The 19647-nt window shown below is 45.7% G+C and overlaps 1 long non-coding RNA gene across 1 annotated transcript in view; it reads right to left on the reverse strand.

The window, feature by feature from the left end:
* Positions 1-103: 103 nt before the first annotated feature.
* Positions 104-19647, reverse strand: part of LOC146871571 (uncharacterized) — a 321492-nt gene continuing 301948 nt past the window's right edge. The window contains exon 3 of the long non-coding RNA XR_014959579.1: positions 104-1159. This is a non-coding gene — a long non-coding RNA (uncharacterized LOC146871571). The remainder of the gene's footprint in view (positions 1160-19647) is intronic.

Genomic DNA, 19647 nt, shown 5'->3' on the forward strand with positions numbered 1-19647 from the left:
CATGGCCATGTTACACTCTGCACATCTGCGTATGTACTATATTTGAAATGTTTATATGCATTACATGTTGCTATAGATTGGAGTAAGACATTAGGTCAAAGACACTAAACCATTAACTCTCTGCAATGTCAGACATACACACACTGCTTACCTTAAACAATCGCAGAATGTTGGCCACCATGATGGAAACAGAACTGCCTGAGGCCCCAATCACCCCCACCACACGCTCTGGCTTAGTTATAATTGGTGGGCCACCATTAATGCATCGGACTTCAGTGCTGTCCTTCTCAATCAAGGCTTGTACAAAGGTCAGGGACTGCTCCAAAGCATGGGTGTCACGTGAGCAGGTGTCCAGTATACGAGCCCCGAGTGTGATGTTGGGGAGCAAGTCTGGGTCATTGTTGATGCGATCCAAGGCAAAGAGCATAGCTTCCAGTCGGTGAATACCCTTTTCTTTCTTAAGTTCACCACAGGCCTTCCCCTCTGCTCCACGCCCGTGCACAGGAAACAGACCCCCCAGGGTGATATCGCCATCAATGCGGACTGAGTTCAAGTGTGGATGTCCCGGGCCCTTGGGTTTTGCGGAGGCAACGTTGTGCACGCTGAGACAACCAGCAAGAAGCACAAACAAGGGAACCCTCAGCAAGCACACATGTCCAACTCTCCATACTGCCATTTCCAAGGACACAAAGCCTCACAGAGTCAAAGGAGCCCCATCCAGATGTCTCACTAAGCCACTCTTCGTTTCTCTATGTCTTGCGATGCAATGCCATGGTTGAACGCACTAAACCTAATACCACTTGCTTCAACTGCTGAAATCCATGGGTTCTCAGTGTACCCACTTGTTAGCCTCTAACGAGATTCCATTACCTGAAGGTGGTAAAGAAAGTAGGAAAACCCTTTGTGGAAAATTGAAGAAGGCAGAGCTGATCCTGTACCAAGACAGCTAGTTTAGGAAGGTTGGCTTTGAGGAGAATCGTCACCAAGTTTCTGTCTGAGGTTATCAGAAAAAATTATTCGCAATCATTAGCGTCCACAGTATGCTTTTTTGGCTTCCAGGATAAAGCTCCAGCAGATATATCCCGAAGTTGGAAAAGCTTCCAAGTTTATCAAAATGTTACACCAGCAGGGTATACACATCCAGTCCTCCGGCACCACCCTTAAAAGACAACAAAAGAAAGATCACAATTAAAAACAAATCATGCAAAAAGGGCTGCTAATATAGTTCTACACCAGAAACATTGCTTCTTTTGTTCCATATCTGCCATCACATTAATTTGAAAGTGGAATGTGTAGTGCGTCAGAGCTTTTCAGCTCTCAAATAAACAATTCTTTAATTTCTGCACAGCCTTTATTTACATTCCAACTAAAATACTCAGCCAATCTTTCCCTGAAGAAATTCCACCTAGGAATATTGAGGAGAAGATCTGCTATTTCTCTGAACCTCGTCGGTTTGTTGACATCACTCAAACGTTGCTGTCCACTCTGATACCCGACAATATTATGAAATTCTGTCGCAATCAGTATCTTAAACAGAACTGGCGGTCGATATTTATTTTCTCTAATTCTACTTTCTCGTACAAGGGCTGTTGACAAAACTTCACCGTTCAGTCACTCTCTGTCTCTGGTCTATTAAGACTTTTGAAAAGTTTTCACATTTCGCGAACAGGTATCCTGAAACAAACGTGTTCGCCAATCCTGAATCTAAATTTCATTAAAACGCCTGGCTAAATATATTCAATGCAGGATAGCGACTATTGTTAACAAAAAAAAACTAGCACAGACCATTAAAATAACACGGCAAAAGGCGTTTTATGTAATCCTTCCTCTAGTAAGTTGTTAGGCCTCTTGAAATGTCCATATTTTAAGATTATATTCATCAAAAAACAGCTGACCTCCAAAATTCATGGTTCCAGGTTTAGGCGTTTTGTGTACAGGTTAAGAACAAAAACGGCCGCACAACCCACTCCACAGCAGAAGAGACGAATAGATTGGGAGGAGACAATTTTTCACAACCTCATTATTTTTAACATCAATTTTTATTCGTTTACATGAAACATCTACAAAGATTCTCTAGTGACATAAAAAATGATTAATTCGTCAGACACGTAGCAACTAACTGTCAGCAAAATTAAATAAGACAAATTGACAACATTTCAATGAGGAGGGAGAAATGTAGGAATTCACAGATACATAGAGCGGGAATGCTTCCTCACTACAGCAATACTCCTAAATAATTCAGCTTCAGATTGTATTGGTACTTGGCAGTGGCGGCTTGGTAGGGCTGCAAGGGGGCAGGGGTAACATAAATGCATTAGAAGAAATATATATATGTATATAAATATTTTTTCTAATCGCTCCTGGCACTTAGACACTCTATTGCTTCTACTACACAAGATACTTTCAAATGATGCATGTTTATTTCTTCTTCATTATGGAGACATTATCCAATATTTGGCTTGCTGGCGATGTACAACAAGGCAACTATCATACCTCGTGCAAAAAACATCTGCCCTTGCACATAGCCAGAGCATAAATACTATTTTCTGTTCTTTTTTTTTAGCCATCAGGATCTATAACATCACAGCTTGTAACTTGCTACCTAGTTGCAAATTGATATTCTGCCTCACTGATCTTAGGCACTTCTCTTCCAAACTGCTACAATATATATGGAATCAAGTAGCCCCTGCTGTACATTGTAAGGATATTGCAAGTCACCGAGGAGTTCCATAACCATATAGAGGAACAAGACCAAAGGCTGAGTTCTTTTGTAGCGTTATGGAACTCCAAGGTGACTTGCAATATCCTTTTCAAGTATGCAAGAGGGTACTTTATCCCATATAATACATGGTCAAACCATTACCTTTCCCACAGACCACCTAAAACTTTGGATGTCGTAACTCTTTCATATAAAAGAGAGATCATATTTACAAACATGAAGAATAAAAATAAAACTTTCAGCGCAAAATTAAACACATCAAAAATCAGTTAGATACTTGTTCCAGAAAGATATTAGGAACAGTTCAATAGAAGTCTGTTTTAAAAAAAAAAAAACTTAAATGGCTCGAATTTGAAGAAACATGCAGAAAGATTCTAACTAAACTTTTCTGTAATTCTATAATAAGGATTACAATGAATAAATATGTTCTTTCTGTGGGTCACTGAAAGACAGCAGAAGAATAGCAAGGGTTTGTTTTTCGTTTCTTTAAACATCTACTGTAATTATGCCTCGTGACCTGACCTGCTTTCACTGTCTGTTGGCTCTGGCTGCAGGCATTGTGATGTCAGAACTTGACTGTAATCACTTATAATAGTCGAGTTCTGATGTCTTTTCTTTATAATGGGCGACAGGGTGCATCACTAGCCACCGATTATAAAGAAATTAGAGACAGCTGTTTTTAAAGGGATTGCAGAATTCCATATATTATAAACATGTACCTCAGTCAATTGTTGAGGCACAGTTGTAGAGGCAGTAAATTAGATAAACATTACAATTTAAGAGAGTAAATGGGTTTATGAGAGTGTTTGCGGTCATTGGGGCTGAGCAGTCCTTAGGACACCTATGCAAACCTGACATAATGTAGTCTAATTTCTCCAACTTGGTGCACTCTTGTGAAGACTATGACACCAACTGTTGTTTTCCATATTATCATCAATATATACAGTGACATGCAAGGAACAGCGGGGACCTCCACAGGCTTTGAATCTTAAATGAGGATAAAGCAGTAGCTGTGTTCAAAATGATCAAAGAACAGCAAATTAATTAAGCAATTACCTTCAGCTAATGATGATTGAATTGTAGCAATTGATTGCAAAATGTAATTGGTGGCCTTGAAGTGCCTATAATCTTTGCTCATTTTGTATCTTGCCCCTCAAAGAACACGTTGCCAAAAAACAAAGACCGTACCCACTGTCTCTTCTAAAGAAAGTTAAACCATTTTTTTAAGAAAGTGACTACAGAACTGCTGGTCAAGCCTCATACTTGGATGGTGGTGGTGTCCTACATCATCCGCTCCTAGGCTCCACACTGGCACTCCTTTAGGGCATACTAAATGCCGCAGCACTTCTCATCCAGAGCCTGAAGATATATGATCACATCACCCCATCCTGATAGAACTCCATTGGCTCCCTTTGCCAGCCCACACCATCTTTGAAGCCAGCTGCGTCATTTACAAAGCCATCACAACCAGGACCTCCATTTGCATTGCAGACAAGCTCACCATCTCTGGTGATTATAGCAACACCCTCAGTCAGCACACCATCAGACTGCGGACTAAGAAGTGCAGAAAAACAAAAAAAACAGCAGGCCTTTTCTATCTACACGCCCAGGATCTGGGACAACATCTCTGAATCCATAAGCACCACCACAGCACTACTTCAATTTAGGAAAGAGTTGAAGACTCACCTGTTTAAAGAATCACAATGCATGAACTGTCCACAACCCCGCCTCCTCTCCCATCACTGACTGGCTTTCTGCTTGTCTTTCACTATGTACAGCACTCCGCTGCCTTTTGGCTAGGTTTGCGCTGTAGAAATACCATATACTTGCATACATTATATACAAACCTGGGTAGTGGTGTCAACTCCATTCTCACTGCATTTACCCTTCATTGATTCCTTTGTTGAAAGGCCAGGGTCCGGATAAGTACATTGGTTTATAAATGACATTGCCTTATTTACCTTGTGAATATGTCTACTACTATCATTGCTGTAGATGGTACCATATGTGAATCGTAACAGTAAATTACTATATCCACCACTCATTCCCTAAATTTCTATACATCCTTTTACTAATGCTGTCATTCAGTCTTACCTTTCTGTGTTTCATCTACAAGTACAGTTCAATAACTACCAACGTAGGGAGGAGCCAAGATGGCGATCGGGACGACAGCGTAGGCTCTCGGCTCCGTGAACCTCCGCATCCCGCACAGATATCCTGCATGAGATCCTTAGCCTGCGCTATATGCCCGTGTTGGTGATTGAGAGCGGCAACCGATCGCGTGATTCTGAAGTTTCTGGCGGCGGTACCGCCGGAGAAATGTTCACCTGAAGTTTGCGGCCTGTGCAACCCTGGAACCGGGACCTCGAGTGGACAACATGGCCGGGCGGCAGTTCAACAACAGCGGCCATTGGTGACTGGGGGGAGTCGGAATACCGGAGCGGTGCGGATATTGGCCTGACTTTCGCCGTGGTCATTCCTACCACTGGGCGTAGCGGAACGAGTGCATGCCCGAGGTGGCAATTCCAAGATTCTTCGGTAATTGCCTGAGCCCTCGCCAGTGAGCTGCTCGGACGCTGCCTGTAACTCGTCCCGCTTTTCGCGGGCTGCTCCCGGATTTTTGCGGGCGCTCGTCCAGGGTGAGGATAACTGTTACCTGTGACCATACACCGGATACATATTTTGCCTGCCCCCGGAACCCTACTTGCAGTACCATGGAACTTGATGCGCTTGTGCCTGAGACCCGGTCCCAATCTGGGGGGGAACTACCCTGCGGCCATCTTGATAGGATGGATTCTAACATCCTGTACACTGGGTCGCAGCAAGATTGGGAGTGTGTGGCTAAGAGGAGTGTAGCGCAGCGGGCGCGAGGAGCTGTGCTGGGGTACGGTGACCTTCTCGAAGCTCTCGGTGCCCTTCGTTCCACCCTGGTTCACGGCGCCTGGGTACTGGGGAGAAAGCTTGATGGTATTGCGTCAGCGTCGGAACAGTTGCGATCTGCCTGTCCCCAGTTAACCAGGGACTTGTTTTACTTCACACAGGAGGACAGTGTCGTGGCCGCCCCGGTGACTAGGGGGAAGCTGGAAATTCCTGACAATGTGCCAACGTGTGGTCGGCTGGCTGTAGGTCGGGTCTGTTCCGGAGGTTTTGGATCTGAGCAGAAGGTGGTGGCCTTGTCCCACGCACAGCCTCCGGCGACCCAGGCAATAATCAAGCAATGGTCGCCTGCTCTGGCTGATTCCTACATCCTGGACCTTGTGTGCAGTGCATGTCCTGGGGCAGTACTGGGAAAGATGATCCTTCATAATGATGACTGTGTTGGTATTCAGAGACGTCCACCCTACATGTGTGTGTCGCTTCCGGTTCTTTCTTGGACGCTCCTTTTCCTCGTAACATTGGACATGGCACTGGGTCGATGGGTATGCATCGGTGGATTCGCAAAGAGAGGCCAAGGATAAGACTGATCCTTCAGAGGTTGTCATCTGATAGGCGGGCGGGTACAGGGGTTGCGTGCTCTCACGGCATAACTAATAGTGTGATAGGTGCATAACGCTCCCCATTTTTCTTTGACATGGGAAAATGTTTGTTGATTACTGTTTGCTTTGGGGAGGAACACATTGTGCGGGAGGGAGAAGCCGGGGGCATGTTTGAAGGCCCTCCTCCAGTTTATTAATACTCTCTCCACTCCCCCGTTAGGTGGGGTTTCTCTTCTTTCTCCTTTTTCTCTGTTTCTTCTATATTTCGGGTCTGGTTCTGGGGCGACAGGCACACTGCTGGGGGGGGGGGCCGTAGTCATCTGCAGAGGTGCAGGGTGGGGGGCTGGGGGAGGAGATTTTTTAGTTTTTTACTTTGTTTCTATGGCCTCTTTTCTCTTCTCTTATCTTTCTTTGTCTTTCTTTTCTGGGGTCAGTACGGTAGGTTTCCTTCGCTGTCAAACACTGCTCTTTCATTTGTGCCTCAATTTCCGTGGTGCTTTCTGGGTCTTAGGGCAGGGGACTGCAGGCGCACATGGCTCGTGATATTCTCCCACATCCTGAACCTCCTGTTTCAGCGCCATTGACTTGATAGATTGCTGTTTATTGTTGACGTTTACTATTCTGCCCGCCATTTTTCGCTACTGGGAAATTGTTTGGCACCTGATCCTTCCATTCTCTATTATAAAATGAAGACCTTTTATATCCTGGTTTCCTACGTGGGCTGCTAAGTGGCCAAGAGTATACTAGCATGGAGATTCTGCTCCCCAAGGTGCTGCCTGTGATTAAAATTTGTTTTCTGTTAATCCAACTGCTTAGCGGCCGGCCCCGGGGGTTGTAGGCCCATACTTGTCTTTGGTTGAAATGTCAATAAAGGTTTAAAAAAAAAAAAAAAAAAAAAATTACTACCAACGTCTCAAGCAGTTTTACAAACTATGGGCCTCATTTACGAGGCCCTAGCGGCACTTTTGCACCAATGGAGCATCACCTTTTTGATGCTCTAGTGGCGCAATGTGTCAAACTCAACAGGGGTATACCCAAATAACCCGTTTATACCTGGGCAAGGGACGTAGTTTTATACAATAACAAGTGGTATAAAGAAATAGATACACAATGATTTCTGAGTAGAGTACATTTAATTACCCTCTCCACAATTATTATTTCTTGATGAATTAAATCAAAACATTTTTATAATCTACATTGACATTGGCTCCTGATCAAAGAAGGAGAAAACACGAACAAAATGACATATATCACAACATTTATATACAAAACCAAAAAGACATCAATGTATAACACAATAACCCTACAGAAATTATTCTCACTAGTGTCCTCCTTGTAGTTCTGGAAGGATCACTAGGAGGTAGTCCAGATGGCACACTTAAAACTAATCAAATAGTACCACTCGTTCTGGTGTGACACCCTATATTTCCAAACAATCACTATGATTCCGTCGACTCCTCCTTAGAAGTGTCTACGTGACCACGATTCAGCCTTAATACTTCTTAGGCCTCCTCAGGACAGGGTCAATACATTAATCTCTCTAACCAATTACACGGCCAAAAATTTGGGGTATGCAGCAGTACAAAACCTTCTCGGTATTCAGGCCACAATGCACCTCCTTGAGCAAACGCTGGAGCTCCCTCCTCACGAGTACATCTACGTATGCACCATTATTATTATTTCCCACGGTGGGCGGCTGCGGACCGAAGAAGAAGAGGAAGAGAGGCGATTGATTCCCCTGAGATCAACTGAAAGTTGCGCTGTAATATTGAAAATTCAGCATGGAGAAATAATAATAATGGTCATTATATTGGGCCCGCCGCTCTGGGGTAACTGGTCTGAGAGCCTGTGAAACTCGGAGCAGGTGAGTTGGCAGCGTTCGCCTCCGACTCCTGGGCCGGACGGTGTGGCGGAGGCCCTGTGAACAGTGAAGCCTGCGGATACCGGTCTACCAGGCGGCCTGCAGGGTCCCGCTGCTGCGAATCCTATGCGGTGAGTCTCCAAGGGAGCAGCGACTGCTAGACCCGAAGGCCCCTGGGACCTTGGGGGAGCCCGTCCATTCGGCAAGCAGGTGAGGTGCAAACGAAGCATTGGACCTCCTGGCTAGGCCCATCCTTTGAAGCTGCAGCGGAGAGGAGATCGGTGACATAGAGGAAATGGCTAAGGGTTCCCTACCAAGCTGCGGGGGGGAAAGACTCCATTTCGGGGGGGGCTGGACCTGGCCCTGTAGGAGGCTTCAAGCTGCAAAGGTTGAATACATTTTAATCCCCCGTTCTGGACAGGTACGATTGAAGCAAGGGAAGGGCCAGATACACTGCCTGCATTGCTTTGGCCCCCCGCTTGGGATGGAGGACTGCCTGACCCTCGTGCACTCGGACCTTCTGAGACAAGGAAGCCGACTGGAAATTTGGATGCCCTTGAAGTCCGGCTCTGCTTGAGGGACACCAGCACGAGCCCACCGCTAATTGAGGGGGGGTCCCTGGCCTGGATAGGTCATGCTGCCTCGGCTGGAGGTCTTGGGTTTGAGCTCCCCCTCCTCCCTGGGTGGCGCACGGAGTGTGGAGGAACCCTCAGGGCACCCTAAAATCCTTGATGAGACAGCTTTGGTCCCTGGTGCCGACATATCCTGCTCTGGTGGAGTGGGACTAGACGAGGCCCAGGGAACGCGGTGTGGCCTCCAGCATAATCAAGAGTGAAATCTCCCACCCGCTGAAGAAGATCGAGGCAATTGGCGGGCCACGCACGACATCCCCCACATTCGGTTCGCTCTCACAGTGAGCCATGGTGCTTACAAAGGGCCCTCACCCTGGCCAATCTAACCAGATTGACAAATACACCGTCTCTTTGGGTCCTGCGGAAGTGATGCCGGAGGCTGCTGAACAGCCGAGGCCCCCAGGGGGACTGCCCCAGCACAAGACCCTATCCTCAGGGACATAATGAAAGCTATTAGAGATCTAAAAAGTACGCTGGAGCCCAAGCTAGATGCAGTTACAGAGGAAGTAAGCCTCCTACACAAGGATTTTCGGGGAATGGCGGAGAAAGTATCCAAAGCGAAGCTGCATATAGGCGCCCTGCAATCGAAAATAAAAAGATTAGAGGATCAGGTACTTAAGCTGCCCAAGCAAAAAGGAGAGGCCATGGCAAGGCTGGAAGATCAGGAAGGGAGGGCACATCAGAACAACTTCCGTGTAGTGGGAGTCAGTCCGCAGACCTATTTCTGGATGACCTGATACTCAAAACGCTGCCCCCAAAAAGACTATCTTCTTTCTTCTCCATTGAGAGTGCGCATCGAGCACTGAGGCCTATACCACGCCCTGGGGACCCCCGAGAACAATCATAGCCCACATCCTTAATTACAGGGACCGGGAGGCCATCTTGCAAGTGGCCAGATCCCTTTGTGATGTCAAATATGAAAATGCGACTGTTAGGTTTTTTCCGGACTTCACCCTTCAGTGCAGTGTCAACGCCGAACATTTGACTCTATTAAAAGGGCCCTCTTGGAAATAGGCATTAAGTATGTGATGCTATGCCCTGCCTAGCTGAAGGTACTTACGGAGGGGAAGTCAAATCTTTTCATGTCTCCAGAGGATGTATGGGACTGGAGGCAGGGCTGGGGTAAAGTTGAACGCAAACGTCAGAAACTGAAGGATGCTGCGGCAGGAGAGAATACCGATGTGCAGAACCCACCAACCCACAAGAAATATCCAGCCTAGCAGTAACTGTGCTGGCCAATGGTTTGGAGTTCAGACTTGATCCGGGGTAAGAGGAGGCTCGACTGAAAGAAAGGAGTGACGAGCGTCTGAGTTGACCTGACTGGGGCAGGCCCTACCCAGCCTACTGGATTTGGGGATAGGTGTGAGTTCTGCACCTGTGTGAGAATAGGTGTAATGATGAAGTTCTAATGGATAGGAGTGAACATAGAATGTTAAAGTTTAATGTGGTTAAATTGGCGGCAGAGGCAATGCTCCCCCCACAGTTAAATGTACACGTTTGGGTGAAAGGCGCTCTGTAGCTTGGGGTGATGGGAATTTGATAGCTCACTATGCAGGGAAGCAGGTAGAGGGTTCTTTGGGGAAGTTTGTCACTGTCATACCATTTTTATGTTACGCTCATCTAAATCAAAGGCTTGAGTTGGCGGGTGCAGGGAGGCCTCTAATATCGAAGGGTCAGTTTGAAGTCCATGGCCCAGAAAGTGTACCCACAGATAAATAAACCCAACCACCTTCGTATTTGGTCGTGAAATGTGAATGGGCTGGGCAATGGGATAAAGCGAACCCTGGTATTGCAACATACTAAGCACCACCCCCCAGATTTTGTGATGCTCCAAGAGATGCACCTGAAGGGCAACCACTACAAAGCATTACACCGCTTTGGGTACAAGCTCCTTACACATGCAGACTACTCCACGGGTGCACGGGGAGTAGGGATACTGGTCAAGGCCGCAGTGATCTCCAAGAAATACTGCGACACACAGGGATTTTACACAGTTGTAATAGGTGTGTGGGAGGGGATTACTGTGACTCTTTGCTCGGTGTATATGCCACTTGGCTACATGCTGAGGTCCTCCCTAGATTAGGAGCACTGCTATTACAATTCCTGATAAGCACACTGCTGGTTGGGGGAGACATGAATGCAGTGATGTTCCGAGTCCAAGACCAATGGGTGGTGGTCCAGAATTGCCCAGCAGAAGGGGCACTGCGAACATTCGTGTCGGCTATGGGCATGGTGGACCTATGGAGATTTCATAATCCTGGTTGCTCCCAGTACACCTTTTTCTCGGCCCCTTACAGTTCCATGTCACATCTTGCTTATCTGCTTGCCCTCCAGGGTCAAGTGGGCTCCTTTATAGACGCCACACATTATGCCAGGGGGATATCGGACCACTCACCAGTAGGAGTCAACATGGTGAGCCCATGTATTGACCAGCAGGCTTTTCTGAGATAAGACTCCTGGCAGCTCCGCGATAAAGAATTAAGAAATAACTTATACACGACAGCACAGCATTACTTTGAGGAGAATCAGGATTCGGTATCATCCCCAATCACATTATGGGGAGCATTTAAGACTATGATAAGGGAGCAGGCACAGGCCCTGATAGGTGGGAAAAAGAGAGAGGCCGCACAGGAGTGCAAAGATATTAAGAGGGATATTCTGACCCTAGAAGAAGAGGTGGTGAGGAGTGGAGACGTGGAAGTACGGCATAGGCTTTGCCTGCGCCATCAGGAACTAAGATCCCTAGCTGAGAATGCAGCGAGATCCTATACCCTTGCGACTCAGTGCCGCCTTTACGACGTTGGGGACAAGGCGTCCAAGCTCCTGGCCTGGCTTGAATGAAGAGATAGAGATAGGACATGGGTGGTGGGGATCCTATGAACCACAAACACTGCCATTGCTTCTGAGTTTGCCGCCTACTACACTACTGTCTACACACCAAACAGCACTAGAACAAGAATACACTGTGATGAATTCTTAAAGGACTTTACCCTCTGGACGCTTCCTAATGAAGCGGCAGAGGCTATGGAGGCAGATCTAACAGTGGAGGAGTTCCTGGGGTCTCTCCATGCTTTGCAGTCAGGGAAAGCAGTGGGACCAAATGGTCTGCCAGTTGAACTTTTTAAGAGCATGACCGAGATGGTGGCCTGTCCAACGCTGGACATGTTCGTAGCAGCAGGAGAGTCGGGGCAGCAGCCAGTCGACCAACGTACAGCCACAATAGTGGTGATTCCCAAACCAGGCAAGCCGCCTGAGGATTGCAATTCATATCGGCCCATATCCCTACTCAATATGGAGGCAAAAGTGCTTGCAATACTACTGGCGATACAACTGACATCAGCTTTATCCTCACTTATTCACATTGACCACTCAGGGTTTATGCCAGGCAGAAGCACCCACCATAATTTGAGGAGGCTATATGGAGTGCTACATATGACGGCCCAACCAAGCATGGAACAGACAGCACTGATGGCATTAGATGCCTTTATGGCATTCTACAGCATTGAATGGCCATACTTATTTGCTGTCCTAACCAGATTGGGCTTTGGGCCAAAGTTCTGCGCCTGGGTAAAGCTCTTATACAGAGACCTGTTGGCTAGAGTGTGGGTGAATGGAGTGCTATCAGCGCCCTTCTCGCTTGGTCATGGTACCAGACAGCGATGCCCACTGTCCCCTCTTATCTTCGCCCTGGTGCTAGAGCCACTGGTGGCCTGCATCAGGACTGACCCGATGATATGGGGAATCCCCTCAAGTGACGGTTGGGAAAAGCGCATTTCCCTATACGCCGATGATATACTATATGTGTCGAGGCCGTACTACTCGATAGGTCGCATCCTACATATCTTCGAGTTGTTCGATAGCTACTCCGGCTACAGAGTTAACTGGGCCAAATCGCTTCTTGTCCCCCTGTCTGGGCCTCCCTCTAGACTGCCATCACAGTGTGCGGCACCAATCGTACTTGTGGGCTTTGAGGAAATATGAATTTTTGTGATCAGTTATGTCCCCTATCGTAGACCCCAACGGCTCCATGTGCATGCTATAAGTACATGTATGTTCCCTCCTGCTCCAGTTTTGAAGACGCAAATATATGTGCGTCCACCGTCAACATGTCCTCTTTCAGATCCGCCATGAATGGGTCAGATATTCCATTCCTAAGTATGAAAGGCCACCGACTTTATGTGGTTCACTTTCCACATTTCACAGATTCAGGCGAGTAGGCCCGAATTCTGTCATCAAGCCTTTTCCTGCCTTCTGCCTCTGAAAGCTCCAGTCTGAGCCTGCATCTGTGACCATGAACTTTGTCTTACTCCTTGCGTGGCTAACGGTGCCTGATCCAGCCTGTCGCCTGCCAAAAACTGTATTTCACCTTCGAGATTATCTCCTTCGCTCCTCATCCGATGCATTCCTGTCTAGTAGTTTAGGTAAACATTCCTCCAGCTACCGTGCAAAGGGGCCAGGCCTCGCTGTCCTCATGCAAGTAATTCATAGCCCCGTTACCATGGAATATTCCTACCCCCTCGCATCTAGTGTAGACACTTAGACGCTTGTACACGCACTAGCAGTCAGTATAGTCAGTATAGAATAAGATTCCATCCTAAGAGACCTTTCCTTTTGGATAACACAGTTCTTTAAACATAGGATATTAGATATGATTTGGGATTAGGTTGACATAACCCCAGACTTCTGTCTCCACATGTAGAGCTAAATGTCAAGTCCCCTTCACCCTCTAGTTACACGTCAATCACACGTCATGCGGCTGCGTGCGCATCTTTGCCAAACATTTCTGCTGACATTGCAGGATTCTTTTATGGATCCACCCACTTGTGACATCATGTTTAATGACGTATTTTAGTTACACCCATGTTTACGCCTCTATTAGCTACGTATGCACCCTTTATCAGCTGTTACGCCTCTTGCATCTGTTTCACTGTAATGTATTTTCTATAAAACTGCCTAAATGTCAATAATATATGCTCCCTTCCTTCCTGAACTTTCGTGGTGATGGAATAGAAGGCCCACAATTCGAATTGTCTTCCTTTTTATAGGAATAAAGCATTTTTAAAACCTCTAATACCACGGATTCTGCCTCTTATATTTACTGAGTTATTCTTGATAGACTTTACCGCATAAAAAATAGTACCGGTAACGAAATATTTACCACATAAATTGGCGCCCGAATAGGGACACTTTCTCATCTCACGCGCCGGCGGTGCGTTGCAGGCCCGGTCTCCTGCCACAGCTGAACGGACAAAAACGCGTATCTGCAGGATTTCCTGTATCTCCCTCCGGCCAAGCGGGGACGACTGAGGCTGCGATCAACACCCAGACGAGGCGGTGAGAAGTGCGAAGTATCCCGACCAGAGCCTAGCTGAGAGAGCAAGATCCGAGGTATACAGAGTCCCACCGAGTTCCGAAGTTCCGAGTCCAGTCGAGTCGAGTCCAGTCCGGTCCAGTTTCAGTTCCGTTCCGAGGCCTTCCGTTCCGAGCTACCCGGTGAGTACCATTACCGGGGAGGCATTTTACGTGCACATAGTCTGTGCCGGTCAAGACGGGTTTGGGTACACAAATCCGGTCTGCACTGTTTTAGCAGTGTATCTTAGCAGTATATATAGTAATATAGTATGTCTTACATATAAATAAGTATTATCTAGTGTCAGTATTATGTCAGTAACTAGTTTTCTATTAGTTATCATTGTTCGTTAAAACTGTTAAATGTTAAAATGTTTTAAGGCGTTCTATATATTGTGGTGTGAATGACTGTTCATTATTGTGTTCATCGTATAAAGTGTGTTCTAGAAACAAGATCTAAAAATGCCGCTCTTTTCGAAACTAAGACAGATCAAAACTAGAAAAGGTGTACTCGAAGAAGCTGTTCCCATTCCACCTAGGGATACTCCAGGATACTTTATGTATCATAAGCATGGTCTAGATGCCGTATTATTTCTTGATTTATGGGTGGATTACACCAAAGAATTACCAGAGAGTCAGAGATGGCCCGCAACGGGGACCTGGGATGCAGATTGCATCATGAGAGTAGAAGAAGAATTATGGAAAAAGAAAGCCAGACAGTCACAGAAAGATGCCATTGAATTATGGCGTAAAGAATCGTATAGACGTACAGAAAAAGCACTCAGACAGGAAGATAAGGGTAAGGAGAATTCAAATAAAGTCCGAGAGAATCTGTTAATTGAGGAAGGTACCCGAGTAAAATCAGAACAATTAGATAGGCAAAGAAACGCCCTTATGAATGGTATGTATCCACTTCTGGCCGAAGGGTTACCTAAGGCTACTCCGGAAATACCAAAAGACTTGCCACCTCCATTGTTTCCGATAAAAGCACATCCCAAATCACATCCCAAAACAGCAAAGGACGTTTTTCTTTCCTCCTATTTAGATGACGTAGCTCCCGAGTATGCTAATGTCATACCACACATACCGCTTGCCGATGGTGTTCAACACCAAGAGCATTCGTCTGTATCCCCGCAATTACAAACTCCTACACAAGTTCCCACAGGTCCGTCCGTTTCTACAGTTTTTCCCGCATCTACAATCTCTATCCTACGCCCAACGAATCCTTTCGTGCCTAGCACCTCAGACGGTGCTACAGGAGGTACGACAGACATTTTTTCTACGCCACCCAGAGGAAATAAATTTTCCCTTAGAGAATTAGCACTCCAACGTACGCCCAAACTAGCAACTCCCGACATGCTTAAGGAACTTCTAGTAGATTGTAGATATGATCCTGTGCCCGGTAAACGGGACGAAATGCTGCTGTCATCATTACGTATTCGACGAGCTGCAATATATTTAACGAAGCTACCAGGAATGACTACACATTTAGAAAATATGTATCACTTTGTCCAGTCAGGACGAGGTCCTGAAAGTATTAGCAGAGCCATGGAGTACCAGAAAGCGGAGGTACAGGGACAACTGTTACGTTTCCTCATAAACTGTGTAATCAGAAATCAAGACCGGCCTGGGGTAAATCCGGAAGAAATGCAAAAACTTGTCACTTGGGGTCAGAATATATCAGAAGGGAGACATGATAAACAGTTATGTATAGTAGCTATGTACCGAAAGATCCGCAAAGAAGTAGAACGAATACACGAAGAAAGATTAGAGGTAGACGCCGCTGACCTAAACAGAGAAGAGGAGGAGCAAGAGTCAGAGCAAGTAGAAACGATAGCTTATGTAGGTAGAGGAAGACCCCATAATAATACCAGAGGTTTTAATGATCCGATACGTCCGATACGTCCAGAATATAATAGACATTTTCCAAACCCTATGTTAAATACAAAATCCCCCGAACACCTATTCCAAGCCGCTGATAAATTACTCCGAGATCGAAGAGGGTACCATATGCTCGATTCCATGGACGAACAAGAATTAGCCAGGTCAGCAGTACAATGGGCTGACAGTCCCGGCGAATACAATGATGATGTACTTACACACACGTTTCTGAATCTTGACCCGTACGAACAGCGTTTAGCTAGTATATACATGATTCAACACCTCCTTATATTATATAAAAGCCAACACTCCGATCCAGGACCCTTACCTGACATATTGACAGAACTACTCACGAACATATGGAGAGGGTCAGGTACTGATTTGATTAAAGAAATACTAGAATCCCGAAACCAATATTTAAATTTCGTATGCCCGGAACACGTTCCAGTTCCCATAATGGGAAGAAAAATGTATCACATAGATAGACAGAACCCGTTACGCGAAGTACACCCAATTAGAGGTGCCGGTGATAATTTTACACGCGTATTTGTGTACACACCTATAACTAAATTAGAATTATTAGAAATGAAGAAAGTAGTACCCAGCCATGACAAGGACCCAGCAGGTTTCCACCGGGAGATAAAAGACATGCTACTCATGGGAGAGTATACCTATCCCGACATTATGAAAATATTAAAAGTCCTATTACCCGCCGGTGTTTATGAGAAACTCAAAGAAAAAGAATGGGAGGTGGGAGACCAAAAGATAGATTGGACAGCATTAGAGAACGAAGAAAAGGCCCGAGCTGCAGGAGCAGGGCTTGGGGAAAAGACTACAGCACTAGCAGGATTACTAATACAGGTACTGCCACGTTTATTAACTACGAAAAAGGAAGACTGGGGTGCAATCTCAGCCTGTAAACAAAAGCCAGACGAAGATACTAGTGATTTCTATTCCCGATTTGAAAAATGTTTTGGTATAAATAGTGGCATAAAAGCCAGTAGTGAGTCATACCCACATCTGTTTGTGACAAAATTCGTTGAAAATTCTTTGCTACAAGTTAAGAATAGAGTATTGAAATTCGAAAGTACCTGGCAAGGTAATACCCCATCACAGATGTTACAGATGTTACAATATCATCACAATAGAATTAGAGAAGAACAAGAACACGAACAAAGACGTATGAAAGATACAAAAATGAAAATGCTTGTTGCACAGTCAGTTCCAGCCGATAGTCATCAAAAGGGTGATTCCGCAGGCCCTGCGAAAGGGACATGCAACTATTGTAAACAACCAGGTCATTATATACACGATTGTCCAGTCCTGAAACATAATATTGCTACAGGTAGAACTCAGGAGAGACCACGTCCACCTAGACAGGATCAGAATCAACAACAAATCCCTCAGCATGCACAGCCTAGGTTAGCTCTGCAACAACTAGCTCCGCAACAGGCAGCTCCACAACAGATCGTAGCACCACCACAAGCGCAGCCTATTGCTGCAACACAAGCGACAACACAACAGATGTATCAGTATGCACAAGCAGATTATCCCGATTATCAGCGATACTCATGAGATAGCCTAGAGAGGGAAGTTGGCTTACCCCTTATTGAGGTTCCTGTAGACCAAGAGGGACCTTATGTACATAGTGAACTATTAGGGGAAGACAGAAAGTGTTTACTTGATACAGGGGCAAGCAGAACAACTATAAGACGCAGTGAAGTTCCAGGGGCACCCCTCTCAGGCTCACAGAATATTTCCCTTGGATTCTCAGGAAAACCTATAATTAATGATGTAACACAACCTCTTCCACTGACAGTCGGTCCATTGACATGTACTACAGATTTATTGCTTACTAAATCATGTCCAGAAAACTTGTTAGGCATAAAAACATTGAAAGCTCTAGGAGCTATAATATGTTGTTCTCCGGAAGGAGTACGACTATTTTTACGTGACTTTAGACATGGATCACCGACTGCAGAATTTACCTACACATTTATGGGCACAAGGACCCACTGATGTTGGTTGCATGAACATTACACCATATCGTGTTACACTGAAAACAGGAATAGTACTACCACGAATGCGACAATACAAGCTACCACCCGATGCTGTTGTGGCTTTGCTGCAAATAATTGACGAGCTCATTGCACAAGGAGTGGTTGTCGAAACTGACTCCAATGTATGTAATTCTCCGATAATTCCGATTCTTAAAAGAACGGATCCAAAAGCTCCACCAGTATATTGATTAGTTATTGATCTGCGCGAATTAAATAAATGTATTGTACCACAATACCCCGTGGTCCCAGATGTCTCTTCATTGCTAACAACTATTGACTCAGAAGCAACGTTCTTCACTGTAATTGATCTCAAGAATGCTTTCTTTAGTGTCCCAATCGATCCGGAAAGTCAATATTTATTCGGATTTAGTTTAAATGGACGAAGTTTTAAATTCACACGCGCACCTCAAGGATTTACAGAAAGCCCCAGCATCTATAGCCAAGCACTGAAACGAGAACTTGACAGTATCCACATGCCAGTTAACACTGCCTTGCTTCAATATGTCGATGATCTGCTGATCACCGCCCGAAGCGAACCCGAATGTGAAAAAGCGTCACTGACGGTTTTAAAATTTTTGGCTGACAAGGGGCACAAGGTGTCCCCTTCTAAGCTGCAATTCTGTGTCCAGCGAGTTGTTTACCTTGGGCACTCGCTGTCCAAGGAGGGAAGGCAGCTTACATCCGACCGCATCCAGTTAATCGCTAACATGCCACCACCCAAGACACAAAAGGAGGTACGGGCTTTTATAGGCCTCACTTCATACTGTAGGCAGTGGATCCCTCAATATGCATTTCTAGCAAAACCACTCATCCAGTTGACAACACAGGAGGCAGCCACATCGACTGTCCTTCCTTGGACTCAAGAACATACACACGCCTTTGAAAGTTTAAAGAAAGCTTTATGCCAAGCACCTGTCCTAGCAACACCATGTTACAGCAAACAGTTTACACTCTTTGTTACAGAACGCGAAGGTACTGCCTTGTCAGTACTCACTCAGGAACAAGCAGGATCACACAAACCATGTGCTTATTTCTCTAGTACATTAGATCCAGTAGCTCAGGCTCTTCCTGCGTGCCTGAAATCGGTGGCAGCAACAGCTTTAGCAATCAGACAAAGCGATGCCATAGTGTTAGGACATCAATTGACAGTACAAGTACCACACGCAGTAGAGGTTCTTTTGAACCGCACACAAACACAACACTTGACTATAGCGAGACTCACCGGTTACGAATTAACATTGTTTCAGCCACATATAGAAATCAGACGTTGTAATACGTTAAATCCTGCCACACTGTTACCAGTAGGCGGAACAGATCCATTGGCACATGATTGTGTCGAAGTCATTACTATCACGACGAAACCCAGACAAGACCTGACAGATATCCCTTTGTCAGATCCAGACTTGACATTGTATGTAGATGGGTCATGTATGAGAACAAGTACAGGAGAGTTAGTGGCTGCTTACGCAGTCACAACCGACACTGAAGTCATTGAAACAAATCGTATTAACACTTTGTCAGCTCAAGCAGCAGAGCTCATCGCTCTGACACAAGCCTGTATTCAAGCCACAAATAAGAAAGTCAATATATACACAGATTCACGTTATGCATTTGGAGTCGTCCATGACTTCGGCGTACTGTGGCGAGAGAGAGGTTACTTAACTTCTCA

This window comes from Triturus cristatus, chromosome 1_1, assembly GCF_964204655.1.
Source record: "Triturus cristatus chromosome 1_1, aTriCri1.1, whole genome shotgun sequence".
Classification (NCBI taxonomy): Eukaryota; Metazoa; Chordata; class Amphibia; order Caudata; family Salamandridae; genus Triturus; species Triturus cristatus.